Source organism: Mustela putorius, unplaced genomic scaffold, assembly GCF_011764305.1.
Source record: "Mustela putorius furo isolate JIRA1106 unplaced genomic scaffold, ASM1176430v1.1 tig00000224_pilon_pilon_pilon, whole genome shotgun sequence".
NCBI classification, from domain to species: Eukaryota; Metazoa; Chordata; class Mammalia; order Carnivora; family Mustelidae; genus Mustela; species Mustela putorius.
In genome coordinates, this window is record NW_025421321.1 from 24,052,117 (window position 1) to 24,071,534 (window position 19,418).

Sequence of the window (19,418 nt, forward strand, 5' to 3'; positions counted from 1 at the left end):
TGGATATTTCAAGGTTTTTACAATTTACATTCCTTCCTAAATTTTATTGTTATCCACCCATAATTTGATGGCAATATCTTTAGCTTTTAATTAGATGTTTAAATATTTACAACTTATCACTGAAAGGAGTCTCTCTGCACACTCATATTTAATTGATTGATGTAATTTTTAATTATAATTATTAAGTAAAATAAGTTCAATTGTTGTAACTAGCATAAATAAATTTGGGAATAAACCGAACTGACTTGGTAAATACATAGCACAATGGTGGGAACTGAAAAATGCAGGTGTAGCAGAGTATAGCCTACTGTCAGAGGGTGCTTGGTGTGCTGTGGACATGTCATATGCTCACAATACAGAGGGAATGAACAGTGTAATGCAACACGTGTGTTAACTGAAGAAAAGTTAAGAGAGCATTTACTCTATTATTCTAGAGGTCTCGATTTAGAATTATTTAAAACTCTATTATTTAAAACTCTATTATTCTAAAGGTCTCGATTTAGAATTATTTAAAACATTTTAGTTTTAAAACTTGTGGTAACATACATAACATAAAATTAACCATTTTTTTATCCCTTTAAGTGTACAGTTCAATGTGTTAAGTACATTCACATAGCTGTGCAAATATTACCACCATCCATCTCAAAAAACTCTCTTTTTTAAAAAAATGATTTTATTTATTTATTTGAGAGAGAGAGAGTGAGGGCACACAGGCAAGGGGAGCAGCAGAGGAAGAGGGAGAGGGAGGATTTCTGCCTAGCAGGGAGCTCATCACGACGTGAGTCGAAGGCAGACGTTTAACTGACAAAGCCACCCAGGTGCCCCACAAATAACTTTTTCATCTTGCAAATATAATTTCTTTTTAATAATACGCAATGCCAAGCACACAGCTCTGATATACTATCTTCTAAGCAGATACCAGTGGCGCTTAGTAGCAGTGTGGAATTGGGCAACTCATTTAACCTACTCATGTCCTCAGTTTTCTAACCTATAAAATGGGGTCAATATCTACCTCACAGAACTAACCAAAAGAACAAAAAATATATCTGCTAAAGCACTTTAAAAACTGGAAAACATTTTATAATTGCTATTTATGGTTATTTTTATTAACAGAAAATTTCTTTCCTAGAAAGCCGAGGCTACTTATTCTTATAATTTTATAAATATTATTTCTACATATTTATTCAAGTTTATCATCATACATATATTTTACTTGTTTATTGATTGACTGATTGACTTCCATCCTATTAGAATGAAGATCCATGAGGGCAGTGATTTTTGTACTATTTTGCCCATTGTTCTATTGCAAAGCCTAGAACAGATTAAGGTACATATATTTCTTGAATAAATGAAAGAATGGATTATTTTATACATCTACAAATGTGTTACCAGTGCTCAAAAACTATTTATTCATGGTAATTCACGATATTGACAGCTCAAACATGTGTCTTTAGGCTTTCTCAGTGCAAAATTAGTATGTGTAAAGTCCCAAACAGAACATTTCTACTATGAGGAAACTTCTCAGACTAGCTCAGAGTTGAAAGGAAGTCAAATTTAGGAGTAAACAGATGAAAAAAAAAACAAAACTTATTCAAATTTTCAAAATGTGTTCTAAATTTAACATTTTAAGACTATTATCAATACAATAAAAGATGGGTTTTAATTGGGTTAATTTAAGGTAACCAAGGAATTACTTTAAGTGCCATTCTCTCTTTTCTAAACAAAACAGGCAGAAAATACTATTGTTTTTCAATATCTGGTTTCAAGTGTAGCTATGTGACTTGCTCTGGCAAATAAAATGTGAGTGGAGGTAACCCTGTGTCATTTCTGGGTGGACGTGTTTAGTTGCTAGTACTTAGCCTTCCATCATGCTCTTCCCTTACAGTGGAGATTGTAGAAGTACCTACTGACATGGAGGAACCATAATATTAAATATTGGAAGACTGAGCTGATACAGAGCAGACAGCTTCCCCACAGTTGATTTTATATAAGCAATGATTAAACTTTCGCTGATTTGGAACTTTTGTATTATACTGGGATTTGGGAACTGTGTATTAATAACATTATAACCTAGTCTATAGTGACTAATATATATGTTGACAATATTTTCCCGTATAGTTTGAATGGAAAGTTAAATTAGCAATTTATATCTAAAAACATTTTATAATAAAATAGAATTTCTATGGGAGACAAAGCCATATATAATCATATGGTTTTAAAAATGGACGGTAAGACTATGTTATGTTACAGACATGATACCAATGAATACTAGGTTCCTTTAAATCATCTTGTGATGTGAGGAAGAACTTCAACTTGCTGCTTCTGTATTTGAGAATAATCCTTTTGAGTTATCACAATTACTAAGGCTTTTCATCTTTTTCTAGGTTCTTGCCTTTCACAGAAATATATGCCCTCTGCAATAATCTCTCCATATTTAAACCGTCTTTTCTTTGACCTGTTACTTTTTTGTAGTCAGTAGTACCCTGGACTCTCCTAAATGATGATTTTTTTTTTTCCCCCGACCAAAGGGTAAGAATTCAAAATTGTGAGGTATTTATAGGAAAGTCTGGTGAAAATCCAGGTATTTATAGTGAAACTCTGAATCCTTGCATTTTAGATTTTTGGAATACTTACTGGCACCTTACTAGAATACCTTGCTAAGGTTGTGCCTCCCTTTCCGAAAGAAATTTTTAAAAATTAGGTGGGAGTGGAATGGGGTAAGGCAGGTGACTCATCCAGCAAATGAAGAGTTAGTCAAGTACTATTATCTGTGATAAAGGAAGCTGTTAAGAGTCACCATTTCAAGAATAACAGTGGAAGAATTTAAACAAGCATTTTCCAGAATTGCCATTGTTTACTTTGGTATTTCATTAACATTGTGGGTGGGGAGGTGCTGAGGGCCATGGAACAAAATAAGTGAAAGGGAAACAACTTTCATTCCTGGTGGATTTCCTGCATTACCTAATAAGGGCAGCCACTTACATGTTGATTCTGTGCAATTCAATTCAACAAATATTTTTTGAGCACCTCCTAAGTGTCTGCTGTGTACAAACAGTGAACAAACCTACAAAAGAACCCTGTCCTTGGAGGGTTCACCTTCTGGAGGTGTTGATCAACCCTCTGAGAAAAATGCTAAATTATTTGCCTTTGTCGGTATTTTTTCACATCTATCAAAAGTAAACACTGGTACAAACATTCAAACTGATGGTGAAGCACTAAAAGGAAGATTCATCTTCACTTTGCTGGAACAATTTCATTTAGATTTATTTAAAAATATTCATTTAAAAATACACGTAAAAAATACAAACTCATTACCCTCGGGTCTATTGATTTGAGATATAAACATGATCTAAACTATCTTTTATTTCTGTTTTGTTTTGTTTTTTAATTCATGGGTTGAGGGTCAGATCTTCAGAGAGAAAAGCCTTTGGGGTTTTTCAACGGAGAAGGGCCCTCTTCCCTCTGAAAGCTTACAGTGCAGACGTTGGGCACCTACATAGCAGGCAGAACGTCAGTTTCCCTAGACTCTGCTCTCTAAAGAGCGTTTCTATTCGTGGACACGGTGATGACACCATCTTTTCGCCCCAGCACTGGCGGTTCCAGAATTTCTACATAGCCTGGAGGATTGACTGGGTGGGCAAGCTGGTTGAGAAGGGGCATTGGCACTTAACAAAAAACTCGACAAAGCGTCCGGTGTCCATCTCAGGGTTTGCGGGTAGCGGGGAGAAATCAAACCCTCAAGCCATCTTAGGGGCTTACACTGAAGCTTCAATGAAAGACCCCACTCCGCAACGGAGGCTCGGGAAGAGGACCCGGTCTTAGGGTAAAGCAAGCCAGGACGCCCAGAGGCAGGAGTTGGACAAACCACTTGTAGGGTCTGTTCACAGCCACCGGGAGGGACAGGGTGAAGAATCTCACAAAAGGGCGGAGTGGGGGGAGGGGGGTAGGTAAGAACTTGACTTCATCGAGTAACAACTCTCGGCTCCCATCGCCCAAGGTTTCCCACGGAGAGGTCCCTGTCGCTCTCCTTCAGGCTGGGCGGAACCTATAAGGCATCACCACCTAAATTCTAAAACCAAACCAACCAAACCAACCAAACCACGTTCTAAAACGTCCCTCAACACTCTCTCCGCGGCGTTCCAAACGCAAACATCGCGGGCGAAAAGAGGCTGCTTGACAAATCACGTAGAAAATTAGGCTGCCCCTTTCCAAGGCGATAATCAAATTAGCCTCAAATTAAACGTGAAATTGGCCCTCGCCGGCTGTGGGGACAAAGCCCCCATTGTCCCTTTGCCCGGGTGGTGGCGGCGGCGGTGCCCACCCTGCCTAGGCCAGCCCTGATGGGTCCCCGCGGCAGAGGACGAGGTCGGCGGCTGGCCCTACCAGAGCCCGGGCCGGGGAGTGCGTGGACGCGCCCGAGGTTCGGCTAGCGCGCGCGGCAGGGGCCGGGTGGGCGGCTGTGGGGCTCCCGGCAGGCGCGGAGGGCAGGCGAGGGAGGAACCGAGGGAGCGAGCAGCGGCGAGCAGAGCGGAGTGTGGAGCGGAGTGTGGAGGGTGTGCGGGAGAGAGCGTGTGTGCGCGCGAGTGTGCGCGCCCCCGGAGCCCGCGCGCTCCCTCTCCCCGCCCCTCGCCCCCCTCCCGCCTGCTCCCTCCCCTTCTCCCCCCGCCCGGCGCTCCAGCCCAGCCCCCGGAATCAGTGCAGCTGTTGCCGTGCAGGCTGCGGATTCCTCCAGTCCCTCCCTCGGCCGCCTCTCCGCCCGGAGCGAGCGCGCAGCCCCGCGCAGCAGCGCCCACCGGTCCCGTCCTGTGAGCCCCGGCCCCAGCCGCGGACAGCCCCGCGGAGTCGCCTCCCGGCCCACCCGCCCGGCCGCCGAGGAGCGGGAGGAGGACGGGACCCCGGCGCCCCCACCCCCTTATCCGTGGGAGGTAGGTGGGGGGCCTAGGCAGGAAGATGCCAACTCACTGGGGCTGCCTCCCGGGCGGGCTCCTGGGTGGCGGGAGGGCAGGAGGAGGGGCGCGGGCCCAGGCCGGGAAGACGCCGCTGCCCCACCGCTGCCCTGCGCCCTGGGAGCGGCGTGGGGGCAGGGAGGCTGCAGAGCCCGGGCGGGGGCGGCGCGGGGAGCCTGGGTCTCCTGGGCTCATCAGTACGCGGACTATGCGGGCAGGGGCGGCAGGCTCTGCAGTGAGGGAACACGGCACCCCTGTGCGCACCGGGGTGACCCAGCCTCATCCTTGGGCGCAGCGGCGCCGATTCCTTCTCTCTGCCTCCACCGCCTCCTCCCTCCAGCAGGGCGCAGCTGCCCCCGGCGCGGGGGTGGGTACGGAGTGGGCAGCTGGGAGGGCGTATTTTCGGGTGTGCTCCCTGCGGCCGGGGCTGGTGGGGAGCGGGGGCGGCGGTGACAGGGCCCGACTCCGCGCGTAACGGTACGGGGGATGCGGCCAGGCGTGGTCCCCGCTGCGCCGCGCTGCAGCTGAGCCGGAGGCGGCGGCCCGGCGCCCCCCCTCCCCGCCGCCCATCCTCGCGCGGGTCCCCCGCCCTCACCACCGTCCCCACTCTCCAGGGCTGGGCGTGAGCCGCCTTGGGGCGCGGAGCCGCGTCGGCGCCCGCCCTTCAGCTCCAGCCACCAGCTCTTCAACAGGTTTGTACCAGCGCGGGGACCCTCCGGGCCGGCTTTTGGCGGGGGTTGGCTGGGAGCCCCTATTCTCATCCTTCACACCGCGCCCGCGGCCCTCTTTTGGGGGGGGGGAGAGCCTTCTCTTTGTTTTTGTGAGAGGAACGATGCCAAGTGCCTGTCGTCAGATGGGGAGGGGAGTGTTGTCGATGTCAGTATACAAACCAAGTCCATTATTTTTCCAGTCAAAAGCCGGGCCTCAGAGCAAGGAGAGGGCGAGTGTGGGGGTGCTTCAGCAGAGGAGAAAAATGGATTCGGTGGGTTTATTTGGGCGGGGATGTGCTTTTTTGGCAAGATGGATGGCTCCCAGTGCCCTCGCCGTGATGCAGCACAATGCAGCAGTATTGCAGCCTCCCCTGGTTCTCGCTGCCGGGGCTTGGCACGGCCACTCGGCGCCTGCGGCCCCCGCCCGGCCCCACCCAGGCCTGGGGCTGCCCTTGGCCGCGGCCGGGAGCTGCTTCTACCTTGTCTACCTTGTCATGCTGCTTCAGCTGGATGTGGCGTCAGGAGGACCAGGTCACCTAGCCGTGAAGGGGGGGGGGCGCTGCTCTTTGGGGTGACCCCTCCCGCCCCGCCGGTCGGACAGTGGGACAGTGCTCGGACGAAGGGGCGTCCTGCGGAGCTAATGCAGGCTGAGAGAGCCGGCCTGCGGTGCGGACCGGAATCTGATCTCCGACTGAGGGACCTGAGCGGTAGGGAGGGGCTGCAGGGCGGACAGGCCCGGTGGTGTGCGGAGGCACTGGTGCAGTCAGTATCGGGAGTCGCACTGTTTTTCTATGCGTTACCCATAATCTGTGACTACAACCCAGCTATCCATCGATTTCTTCGTATGTGAAGAGTGATTAATTGAAGCTTAACGACGATACCATTACAGTACCTCTCTCTTTAATTCTCTCTGGTTAATAACCTCTCTCTGGTTAATACTAAGAATATGATTTTTCCTATAGGAAACCTTTTTTTTTTTTTAATGAAAGGATTGATGTGTTTTAGTTATTATGTCCCTGAGACATTTAAAAAAATATTAACATTCAGTAACTTGTTTTAAGAAAGACGTATTTTTTTGGTGGATAAATTGTTTCTTTAATCCGTATTTGCTTTCTTTTTATCACTTGCTTTTTCTGTTAAGCACAGTTAGAGATTTGGATTCTTCTATTAAGGATTGTTAGGTAAGTGAGTATCATGATTGTTGGTATATTGGTAGTCAGATTGATTTAGATAGCTGCGTTAAGTATCCAGTCATGACTAATGGGATTATCATGGTAACTGACTGCATTTGTGTTTGTTTATATGTATTTTTTTTGCGTATGTATTTTTTGCAGATGTGGCTGGGAGGGTGGGGTGGTGAAAGGCAGACCACCGAGGCCTCTGTGGCTGGTATCTGGTTAGCGGAAGATGATTCCCAAAGTCCTCATCTGTTTAGTCTGGGAACCCTGGGAATTTCTCTTTTAAATGTCACTTCTACAATTCATTTATTCAATGTGGGATGGCAAATGAGAGACATCTAAATGTCACCTCTTCTAAAATGTATGCGTGAAAAAGGGAATTTCAGTATGCTAACCGGAAGGGAAGGTCAGTGCTTCAGTGCAAGGGCATATCTACTTTTATTTTTTAAAAATCTCTAATGAATCCCCCATTTGGTTTTATGTGGTTCTGCAGAGTGGAACTGCATATCAGTGTGTGGTTTATGTGCATTGTTTTTGCGTTTCTCTAATAGAGGGCCATTAAAATGTAGAATATTTTTGAATTTGGATTTCATCGTTGCTTGGGTTGTGATGCCTAAAGATGTTTGGGAGTATTGTTTCCAAGGATTATCCAGACATTTTGGATTTATTATGTTGTAAAAAATACCCTGTGTTGATGGCACAGGGGGTTTAGCTGTTCTGACTTACACACCAGGTGCAGAATTCTGTTAGGCTACACTCTTTCTGTTATCTCTGGACTAACTGAACACTTCATCTGAGAATAAGTATTGGGACAGTGAGGAAACTGCTGTGCGGGCTTTTTGTGCAGAGCGTCTCTTAGGGTGAGACTAGTAACAACAGTCTGTGATGTTGTAGGAGCAAGTGAGAAGACCTCACTCTGCTGTGACACATTCTTAGCGGAGACTTGGCATTGGTGTTTCCTTGGAAGAGTTTGAGTGGTTATTGAGTGCTGTATGAAAGCATGACTCTACATGCAGAATACTATTTTGAGATGGAAGGGTTTTTACTACTATTAAATAGACATGATGAGTGGGAATTATTTGATGTGGTTTCTGTTAAAATAATAACTTTTCATTTTAAGAGCATATTCTTAGAATTCTAGAGCTATTCACACACACATACATATGTAATATATAGACCTGTGTGATGCTCCTTTGACTATGTTGGGCCATGACCAACATCTGCATTATAATCAGTCTTTAATTACTGTTCTGTGCATTTCCTTTTGGTAGTTCTGGTTTCTTCAGTACCACTGGGAAACAATTCTTCCATAAGGAAAGGGTTAATATCCCTTCTGAGTAAAACTTCTCATGGATTTCTCTTTTAAGTTTTCAATCTTTGCTGCCTCTCAGAGCACCTTTTCTTTGCAAAAGACCTAGTTTAGTATTCTTGATTTTTCTGATAACAGGTATCCGTACCCAAGTTTATATAGTGTAGGAAGAGTATCTCAATTTCTTTATCTTGGTGGGTAAAATGAAACTATCCCAATTAGAGACACCCACACTTCTGTTTTTAGCCGTCCCTGGAGAAGGTATTTTCATAATGTCTCTTGTTGCAATAGTGAGGTTTGTGGAACACCCAAGTCAGGTTCTTTTTATGAAGGCAGATTCTTAGAGGTCTCATCCTAGACCTATCCAATCAGAATTTGCATTTTAACAAGACCCCAAGTGACTTGTATGCATGTTAAATGGAGAAATTGCTCTACTCCTTCAGCTAAGGGGACTTCCATATCCTTCTAATATCTTTCTTTTGTTTTTATTTTGCCTGAAATATCAGCCCAATCCCCCCTCCCTTGGGTTACTAAGTGGTGTTGAAGAAAGGGATGCAATGACTGTAAATCATTTAATACAGAAATACTTTATAAAGTTCTTTAATTTTTAGATGGAGGAGCCCTATTTTTTTAATAGTTATTTAGACTAGTGAAGTTTTTTAGTTCTTTTCCAGAACACCTCTAAAGTTGAAAAACAGTCTCCCCTCCCTGCCTAGATAAAAAGGCATTGGCTTTGAGATAGCAGAATTGGAGTCCAGGAAGCTAAACCCCTGAGTACAAGTGCCCCTCTGCTCCCTTTGATCTTCTCTGTCATCTTGTTCTCTGTCATCAGTTACTTCTGGTATATTCAGTGTCCTGCCCTTCTGGTCCATTGCCTTCTTAAAGTTTTTTATTAAGTGATTTGTATGTACAAAATAATGCTCATAAAAGATCTATTACAGAATCATAAATCATTGAGCGCTCAGGCACCCACCCATCACCCAGTTCAGGAAGAAGAATCTTATCATTGTGTATTCATAGTTGCCTGTGTGATTGATCCTCTGTCATCCCGACTGAAGTAGCCACTGTCCTGACTTTATGTTTATCATTCCCTCCCTTGCTCTTCTTTATGGGTTATCTTTATGGGTTTTGTATGTTTTTGAAATTTATATAAAAGAAATTACACTCGGGACGCCTGGGTGGCTCAGTTGGTTAGGCCGCTGCCTTTGGCTCAGGTCATGATTCCAAGGTCCTGGGATCGAGTCCCACATCGGGCTCCTTACTGGGCAGGGAGCCTGCTTCTCTCGTCGCTGCCTCTGCCTGCCTCTCTGCCTGCCTCTCTGCCTGCTTATGTGTACTCTCTCTCTCTATCTCTGGCAAATAAATAAAATCTTTAAAAAAAAAAAAAGAAATTACACTTTATGTATTTTTCTGTCACTTTCACTTTAAATTAACATTATATTCCTGAGATTCATTCATTTTGGGGCTGTGATTCATTCATTTTTACTGCTACATAGTATTCTGAGACCACTTATTTATTCCTACTGCTGTAGATAGAGATTTGAATTGATTCTAGTTTTTTGCTCTTATAAAAAGGCTATTGTGAATATGTCTTCTATATGTCTCTTAATACATATATGGAGATAGATGCAAGCACACACACATTTGTGTGTCTTTCTCACAAGTAAAATTTGCTGGATAATGGAGTATGTGTATCATCAACCTTACTAAATATGCCAAATGTTTTTTCCTGAGTGATCATACTATTTGTGTTCCTACAAGTAGTGTACATGTTATAATCATTCTACAACTTTGCCACTACTTCATTTACCAGACTTTAAAATGTTGTCCCATTGCTATTTATGAAATGATATCTCTTCAGTCTTTTTATTTGCCATTTCTCTGATCAGTGAGGTTAAGTATTTATATTATTGGCTATTTGAGTTCCTTCTTTTGTAAAGTTCCCGTTAAGCTTTTTGTCTACTTATCTTTTAGATTTGTTTCTTATTGATTTGTAGGAGTTCTTTATGTAGATTGTCTGCTAATCCCTGTGGCTTATATGTATCACAAAAATTACCTCCCAGTTTGTGTTTGTTTTTAAAAGCTCTTTGGTTTCATTTGATGAACAGTCATCCGTAATTTCAGTTGAGTCGTAATCAATTTTTGTTCTTTAAGGTTTGCAAGGACAATTTTGTTATGGCAGGAAAATTTCTTTTTTCAGTTGTGAAAGAGCATTAGTTTCGGTATCAAATGTATCTAGGCTCAGATCCTAATGCTGTTGTATACTAGCCATGTGGTCAGTTAGGATCTGGCCTTGGGATAATTCATTACTCTTGAAACCAGTTTCCTTATTGAAATAGAAACATTTTCCTAAAATTGAAATGATAATACTTCCTGATACGGATGGGAGACAGTAGTGTACAGTGCTAAGTACATAGTAGGTGTTCAGTAAATAACAGTTTCATTATTTCTCTTCAAACTACCTAAGTTGTATGAGCCACTGACCTCTTCTAAATGCTTTCCAAAAACTTCCTTGATATTTTTATGTCAAAAGAGCTAATAAACAGCTTATTCTTTTATTTTTTAAAAAGGTTTTGTTACAGTGGGATTTATGTATCCATCAGCACAGGCTGTACAAGACCACTTACTGGAAACCCATTGTCAGCTCAGGTTCCTGTTCTTGAAAGTAGAGTAATTATAGGTCTTTTTACCAAGAAGCATTTTATACTACTGTTCTCCTTTTGCTGCTACTCTAAGATTACTCTGCCATATTGTTTTTGATTCAATGAACAAATCATTGGATACCTTCTCTTGCCAGGGCTTGAAATTGGGTTAGAGTGATGGTGTGTGCTGGTTTAATGCTGAATAAAATTTAGTTCCTGGATCTAAAGACTATATACTCTACTGTATAAAATATATTCTCTAATGTCCCAGAAGATAAAAGACCTCTTATTGACTTGGTGTGTGACTTTGGCAAGCCATTTACTCTTTTGGTCTCAGTTCTAAATTTATAAAATGAAGAACTTAGATAAAATTATAGTGGGGGTTAAAACATGCACCTGGGCGCCAGTCCCTCCTTCCGAGGCAGAACTAGAAAATCAGGCATGACACTCTTTTTCCACAGAACTGAGGTAAAACCTCAGTAACATTCTCAACATAGTGCTCTAGGCAGTAACTACCAGTTAATTGGATCTCATGCTTAATTTTAAGATCCTGTATAAACCCCAAAATTTTGTGATGATAAGACATTTGAGTAACAGCACTCTGGCAGAGTTCAAAATAGAGTGGAACAGGAAGGAATCAAAAGCAGGGAGAGAGGAAATAGGTGATTGGGGGGTGGGGTGGGATGGTGTGAGGGTTTGGAGGTTAAGGGAGCAGGTAAAGGTGGTAACCAAGAGAACGAGAAGGAGGGGAGAGATGGGAGAAAGGCTGTGATGGCCCAATCCTGTGCCAATTGCTTGTAGAATGAATGGATGGAAGATAGGTCTAAGTGGATGAGGAGCTAAGGTGACAAGGATTTCAGACTTGGATGATGACAGAAATAGACCCTGGGAATGGTGAAGATCTAGTTGGGAAGAGAATCAGTTTTAACTTTGAACATGTTCAATCTGAGGTTGCAGCAGAACCTCCGTGGAGATAATGTTGGAAGAGTTGAGAGAGATCAGAGCCAGAGTGACTGATGGGAAGGCTGTTGGATGCAAGGGTCCTGAGCTTTAGGCTGTGGAAGTACACAACCTGGTGACTCCCTGTACAGGCTGAGTGACCATGGGCATACTATCTTGACCTCTCTGTGAGCCTTGGTATCTCCATCTGCATGGTGGTACCTATCACAAAGGATTGTTAAAGTTTAAGTGAGATAATCTACTGTCTATCACAATACATTTTAATTACCACGAGACATGGATAGTTTGCTTAGTCTCAACTTTGTTTTCTTTCAAATAAATATTTTGACTTTTTCAGAAAAGATACATTCCAGTAAATATACCATCAATTAGATAAATAATGCTAGGTTCAGTCTATGTTAAACTTGTCCATATGTATCATGTTTAATTATAGGAAAGGCAAACCTAACTAATGCCTATTTTTAACAAACAAGGAAACACTAAAGCCCTACTATTTGGGGGAAAGGATATGAACAGTTTATAAAAGAAGAAATCAAAGAAGCCAATAATAACTATATTAAATTATTCAAATTCACCAGTAATTTGAAACACAAAACAATTAGATTAATTTTTCCACTTTAATTGGTGCATAAATAAGGCTGTAAAATAGGAACTCTGCATTATCTGTTGGGAGAATATTTGGATTAATACAAACTTAGTAGAGGAAACTGGGTTATATATACATAATAGAAACCTTAAATGCTTATACTTTTTGGAGTGAACTCCCACTTGTATTTCTGTAACCTAAAAGAAAGAAATAAAAATAAGGACAGATTTTTAAACAAGGATATTCTTACCAGTATTTATAGTGAAAAAGCAAATGGGACATACTCAAATTATGGCACAGAGAATGGGATGGAATTCATTATAGTTCTTTAAATAATAATGGTTTGTTAGAATTTTACTGAAATGGGAAAATGCTAACAATATAATATTCAGTGGAAATACCTTTATGCAATGCTATACAATAGGGTATAAGTCCGGTTTTGTTATATTAAATAAAAGACTGGAAGGAAATACATTAAAATGTTAATGCTTTGGATGGTGGGTTGATGGGGGATTTCCTTTCTTGTAAGAAAGGAAATTCCTATGACTTAAGGTTTCTCCTTGAGTTTTGAAATATTTTACACATAGAGAATACAGTAAATATAATAGACTGCCAGGAGGGCCATTTTTTAATAATCAAAAAAGCAAGCAACACTTTATGTTAATTGTTAAAAAAAAAAAAGGAAAGAAAAAAGGAAATCTGGCCACTAAAGGTCATTGGTAAGGAATAGTTTAAATTTCTAAAGAATTGTCTTACTTGTCCTTCTGTCCACTTTTCTAAGAGCAGAGAAAAAATGAGTTAAGTTAGTGTCTTCAGGGTATAGGCCTCAGAGAAAAGTAGAGCACTTAGATATGATGGAAAGCTAACTTGACTTTACACTAACCTGGGTCAGCTGAAAAGGTGACCAGGATACTTTAGTATTTCCAAACAACATCCTTGTGCAGAAAGAGGGCAGTGGACTTCCGTGACACACTTGTTCTCACTTGTGGAAACCCAGGCACAGCTGCTGAAGCTAATTTTGTAACCATTAGACCATCATGTTTCATTGAAATTGGTCAGAAAAGCAGATGAAATTCTAAGTGAAAATTTTAAAATAAAAATAACTCCAGATTCCTGTTACTTCCGATTAATGGTTTCTCACCATTTGGGAATATTATAGGCTAAGTGTGAGAGGAATGAATTTTAATAAAGCTTTTCTTCTTTGGATGAAAGCAAATTTTTATGTATGTGTGTGTATATATATATATATATTTGTGATATTTATTGTATCTCTCTATCACATAGGTGAGACAGAGGGATATATGTATGATTGATTAATCTCCACGATGAAAGGAGGCAGCGGGCTATTTTAAGACTTTTAACGTGGGAAATTGTGTGGAGATAACATTTTGAAAGTGAGTCTCAGGAATGAATCACATTGCCCTTCACCTTTGGGGGAAATATTTGAGAGGAAATAGTTCTGTTTTATGGCCTAAATTCCCAACTGTGTTGGTACTTTGTAAAATGTAGCTTGTAGAAATGAACTGATTTACCTCCATGAATTTTGTGGGTTTTTTTCTGCTATCAGTTTTAAGTGGTTGATTGAGGAAGGTTTTAGGTTAAGTGTGCTTTGAGATCTGGAAGTAAGATGTTATAATTTCAAGATTGCTTTAAAACTGACCCCTGTTTATAGGTGTCACAATTCCATCCTTTGTAAACTCTAAATTATGGGAATAAACACCTGAGTGATTTTTAGAGTCATTTGACATCTCTGCTCTACAATCTGTAGCATCCTTCTATTTCTGATCTGTAACATACAAACTTTAAGCCATTGGTTGGGCAATAAATTCTGTATTAGAACATAATTACAGACTTTTACTTAACAGATGAACTAGGATGGAATGCAGAACGATATATAAATAAGCAGAATTTATTATTTGGGAGTATATATCTATAATTAAATATGTCTGTGCTTAGAAAGTGGCTATCTCTTGGTGATGAGATTGTGGTTAAGAGCTCTAATTTCATCTCTCCACATTTCCCAAATTTTTGGAAGTACTTAACAATAAGCACTTGCTTTTTATCAAAAATATCCTAACACCATGATAAGCCTCATTTTAGATGGATAAAAACTAATAAGTAAAATGATTAATCAGCTAAATATACCTTTTGCTATTCAGTTTTTTTTTCTCCTGCCGGAACTTACAGAAAAGCAGTCTCAATACTAAAGGCATAAAGAGCCTGAAATTTTGAAAATGTTTTTCCATTCTTTATTTAAGTGTGCACTTTTTTAGAGCCTTGGTATTTTATTACTTCCGTGGAGTGTGGGAAAAGATGTAGGAACTGGGCCACAAGGGAGCTGGTAAAAAACATCCTCCAGGAGATTGGCCTCTATGGCTACTGCCTCTGGCTCTCAGTGAGGTTTCTTGTTGTTTCCTTACTCTCTTTGATAGCAGGTTCAGGGATAATTGTCCTAGTGCGTTTGCTTCAAGGCTAAATGTAAACATTCAAAGGCTGTACAATTTTCCTGGAATGTTCTTCACCAGCTCTACAGTCTTTGGTGGGGTAAAACATGCCCTTATCGTGGTTTACATCCCTCCTCCTTTTAGCCCTTTTATCTTACTTAGTTAGAGGGGAAGGGAAACCTAGATGCTTCCCTAAAACAATGCTTATTTATTTTGTTCTGTGATGTTTAAACATTTTCCATTGTATTTTTAAATCTCTAGCAAGGGAGTGCTTTTTTCATGAGTACAATAGTCTTAAAAGTTAATATATTGGGATGCCTGGGTGGCTCAGTGGGTTAAGCCTTTGCCTTCAGCTCAGGTCATGATCTCAGGGTCCTGGGATCCAGCCCCTTATCCAGTCTCTGCTCGGCGGGGAGCCTGCTTCCTCCTCTCTCTCTCTGCCTGCCTCTCTGCCTACTTGTGATCTTTGTCAAATAAATAAATTTTAAAAATCTTTTAAAAAAAAGTTAAAATACTAATTTTCTTTTTTACTTTCTTAGAATCCTTGAATATTTGACAGTGTCTGCGACTCTATGCAGTATAGTTTTCTGAATGGCTTCTGAAGCATGTGTACTTTCAAAAAGCTATAAATTAGCATAAAATCATCTAACATAAAAGTTTTTAAATATTTTATTACCAAAATATAAATTTTTATTTTAGATCATATAGAAAATAAAAATGAAAACAAAGAAGAAAATTGAAATCACTAGATATTTAGTGACTTCAACAGCATGCAGTTAACATTTTGGTTATATATATTTATTTTGTCATATTCATTTTGTCATATATATTTATATATTTATTCCCGCACTCCTGATCCTTTAAACCTTTTTCCCAGTGCATATACTGATCTTTCAAATAAGGGTCACATTCTCAGATCTCGGGCTAAAGATGTCAAGTTTTGACAGTCTAAATAATCACTTGATGATGTTTATTACTCTTCCTTTCAATACATGTAGCATGACAAAACATAAAATCTTATTCCTGGTCTTATTTAAAGATATGGCATGGACACTGTCTGTTGCCCTGAACTGTTTTTAGTGGTAGGAATGTTAAAGAAAAGTGGTAAATAAACAAAATCCATATTTTATTATACTTTGTTTCTTTGAAAAAAATTTTTATAGTGGAAAAATACCAGAAATTAAGTTCTCATTAGATAATATGTGCTTTCTGTTTTGTTTTGGAAAAAATTCTCATCAGAGCTGCATTAATTCCCTTGAGGGACATCTCCATATGCTTTGGACAACATCTGATTTTACTTTTATCTTCAGATTTTGGAGAATCTTTAAAACAGCTACCCCATAACAGTGTTACAAATGGAATGGATGTGGTTATTAGAATCTTGGTTTTAAAGGTAATAAATTTTACTGGGCCAGTTTGGTTGTGATTGTTGAAAGCATATGCTAAGAGCTCAACTTTCTTAGGGTCTTTGTATTGGCTGAATTCTTTAAAATTCTATCTTTTGATCTAGGATCTGTTTCAAGGGGAAGAAGCAATATACTTATTTGATTATGCAAGCCAGTTGTTTAAGCCTTGGGACATTGGATGGGTGGAGTTGACTCGCTAGCACTTTGTTGCCTTAATTCTAGTATTTGGCCTTTTCCTGAAGAAGGTGCTAAAAGGGTTTTTTATGTGCTTAGGAAAAAGAGTGGGAAGAGGGGTGAATTACTCTTTAACTGGAAGAGAAAGTAAGCCCTTCCTAGCAGTTTCTATGAGGTACTCTGTGGTTGTTACTGGTCTTGTCTGGAGTGGTGGGCCTGGAGGAAGTGTGGCAAATGTGCTTCTAACCCGGTTTAAATACTGAAGGCCAGTGGTAGCTCCTTTTACAGTTTAGGGGGAAGCTCAGCTGGGCTGGCTGATCCGGGGTTGGGGCTCAGCAGCACTACATGGACTTCCTCTCTCCAAATAAGGGATTCTTCCCGCACTCCTGACCTGATGGGAATCATTCTTTTTGAGGACCTGCACAACTCCTCAAGGGAAGTGCTGTGATTGTTAATGTGCCTGGCCTGTCTGAAGCCTGCAGCGGGGAATCTCAGCTTAACCCCCAGGTAGCTGCACACATTGGGTCTCGCACTTGGGGAGCATTGAGATGAGACAGTGTGCTCACAGTGGTCCCTGCGCCCCAGGATAGGGGAGAACAGGGGGCCGGAATGTGGCCTTATTCGGACCTCTGAATGGATGAGTGCACCTGTCACTTTTTTAGGAGGCGGTGGTCATAAGTATCAGTTGGGTAACTTCTCTGAGAGGAGCCTGGTCTTTCTCACAGTGATCTTGACAACTCTGTGCTGCCAGCTGTCCTTAAACACCCAACTTATCTCCTGGGTGGAGTCAAGGATGACCACGATCCTGGAGCACAGACAGCACAGACATTCATGTGCCGTTTGAACAGCAGGGAAGCCAGCACGCACCTTGTGTTTTATTCTTTGTTTTAAAGGTAGGTGGTGGTGGTGGTGGTTGTTGTTTTTTGTCTCTTTGTTTGTTTTTAAATCAATACCCACTGCTAAAAGAATTTCTTTCTTTTTTTTTTTTTGTTGTTGTTGTTGTTAAAGAGTTATTTATTTGACAGACAGAGATCACAGGTAGGCAGAGAGGCAGGCAGAAAGTGAGAGAGAAGCAGGCTCCCCGCTGAGCAGAGAGCCTGCTACAGGGCTTGATCCTAGGACCCCGAGATCATGACCTGAGCTGAAGGCAGAGGCCTGCCTCAACCCACTGAGCCACCCAGGCTCCCCTAAAAGAATTTCTGAGTTTCCTTGACAATTAGGATGATTTTTCATTTTGAAATGCTTATTTTGCTTTTGAAGTGTGTGTTCCTGACTTTAAGAACACTAGCTTTCATCCTAGCTCTTAAAATCTTGTTTGATTCATAAAGGGTGAAAGTTTAATTAGAGAGCAGGTTAATTTATTGTCTTATTCCTGAGGAAGAGTACTCTTATCTGCCGGTGGAGTGTCATATATATTTATGCATATATATATAGATATAGATACAGATATATATGTATTTCCAGCTCTGAAGAATTAATCTGTTAGTGAATGTTTGTGTGACTATTTTATTCCTAATTATAGTATATATTTTCATTGTTAAAGGAAACTTTTGTTCATATGAAATAAATGAAATAATCTTTAGTGGATCATATTTGAGAACTGGTTCTCGGTCTTCTTAACCTTTAAAGTAAGTAGATATTCAGTGTAGAGAGTATATGATAGCTGGCCTATCACTGGAATGTTGTGCAGCTGTGCAGAGCATGAGGCTCAAATGTGCTAATTAAATATATTTTTTTTAGTGAGAATGGAATGTAGCAGCATGTGGTTAACCATTCCAGATTGTTTTTGAAGAGGACTTTTTTTTTTTTTTTTGGCCAAATATTAACAATTAGAGAGTACATTGACTTAGATGATGTATTGCTATGTTAAATTGTTGTTTTAAAGGAAGTAACGGGACTCATTAAATACTGAGATGATTTTTTAAAATATACACTGATTAATAATTTGCTTCAAGATGTAAACAGTGGGAACATGGCTAAGCTTTAACATCCGTAGTTAAGGCATTTCTTTTTAAAGATGTGATCTTGCTTTTTCCCCTTCCATGTCAGTTCTTCTTCCTTAGTTGGTGAGTATTCAACCTTTTTTTGGGCAGTGGAGTACAGCGTTTTTCCCCACGTTTTGTTTTGTGTTTTTGTTTTTTTGGTTTTTTTTTTGAGCAGTATTCTCAATTTTTTGAGCAGTATTCTCAATTCTCAATTTTGTTTTTGAGCAGTATTCTGATATTTGTTTTGGGGGCCAATGTAAATTGGATTTTTGGACTAAACCGTATCCACGCAGATGGTGGTCTGATTTCTTTTTTTTAGTCAGACATTGTGCAAAGTGATCTGATGGGAATAGATGGCAGGTTGGTTGTGTAATGTGGCAACATCTTACTTAGTGTGTCTTTAGAGATAAGTGGGATGTGATTCCAGCAAGGCTGTGCATAAGAAGTTGGAATGCATTGGAGAACTGCCAAGAGATTGGGAGCAAGCTGTATGACAAGCACTAATGCAGCCTTGGCCTGACTTAAAATAGCTATAGTTGAGCAGAAGCGTTTCAAACTTATCATTTCACTTGAGCAAAATCATTCCTCTAAATGTATTACCAAGAAATAGAAATGGTAGCTATCCCCTTTAGTAAGGTTTATTTTTATTTATTTTTTTGTTCTAGCAGTCTTAAAAAACTTGTGCCTGTATGTAGGAAAATACTTCTGTGTCACATATTACTTTGCATGGTTTTATCTGGACTAATTAGTGATGCATTATCTCAGACTTCACATGGAGGTTCCCCTGCCCTGCTCACCCTACTCCCTAATTGCGGTTTGAATAGAAATTTGGGCCCCGAGAGGTTTAAAAAAAAAAAAGTCCTATATTTTGTATGTTGGATAGTCATGTGGATATGAATTATGGTGTTTGAATGTTAGAACCTTGTAGAAGCATAGTGAAGGGCATTGGTTACAGTCCTGCAGAATCTTTTTTTCTTTGCTTATTCCTTTTTTGACTGTGTTATTTTATCTGCAATACTTGATTCTTGTTTGTAATTGATTTACATTCTAATTCTGGTCTCTCCATTAAAAAAGGGGG

The 19,418-nt window shown here is 40.7% G+C and overlaps 1 protein-coding gene across 4 annotated transcripts in view; it reads left to right on the forward strand.

Annotated features, from left to right (window-relative positions):
* Nucleotides 1-4,687: 4,687 nt before the first annotated feature.
* Nucleotides 4,688-19,418, forward strand: part of SPTBN1 (spectrin beta, non-erythrocytic 1) — a 197,006-nt gene continuing 182,275 nt past the window's right edge. For 2 of the 4 annotated variants that reach the window (XM_004775675.3, XM_013047393.2), the window contains exon 1: nucleotides 4,688-4,925. The gene's annotated coding sequence lies outside the window, so the exon portion shown is untranslated. Of the gene's footprint in view, nucleotides 4,926-5,506; nucleotides 5,639-5,905; nucleotides 5,929-19,418 lie in introns of those variants that run through there. The other 2 variants (XM_004775676.3, XM_004775678.3) reach the window with 2 other exon arrangements.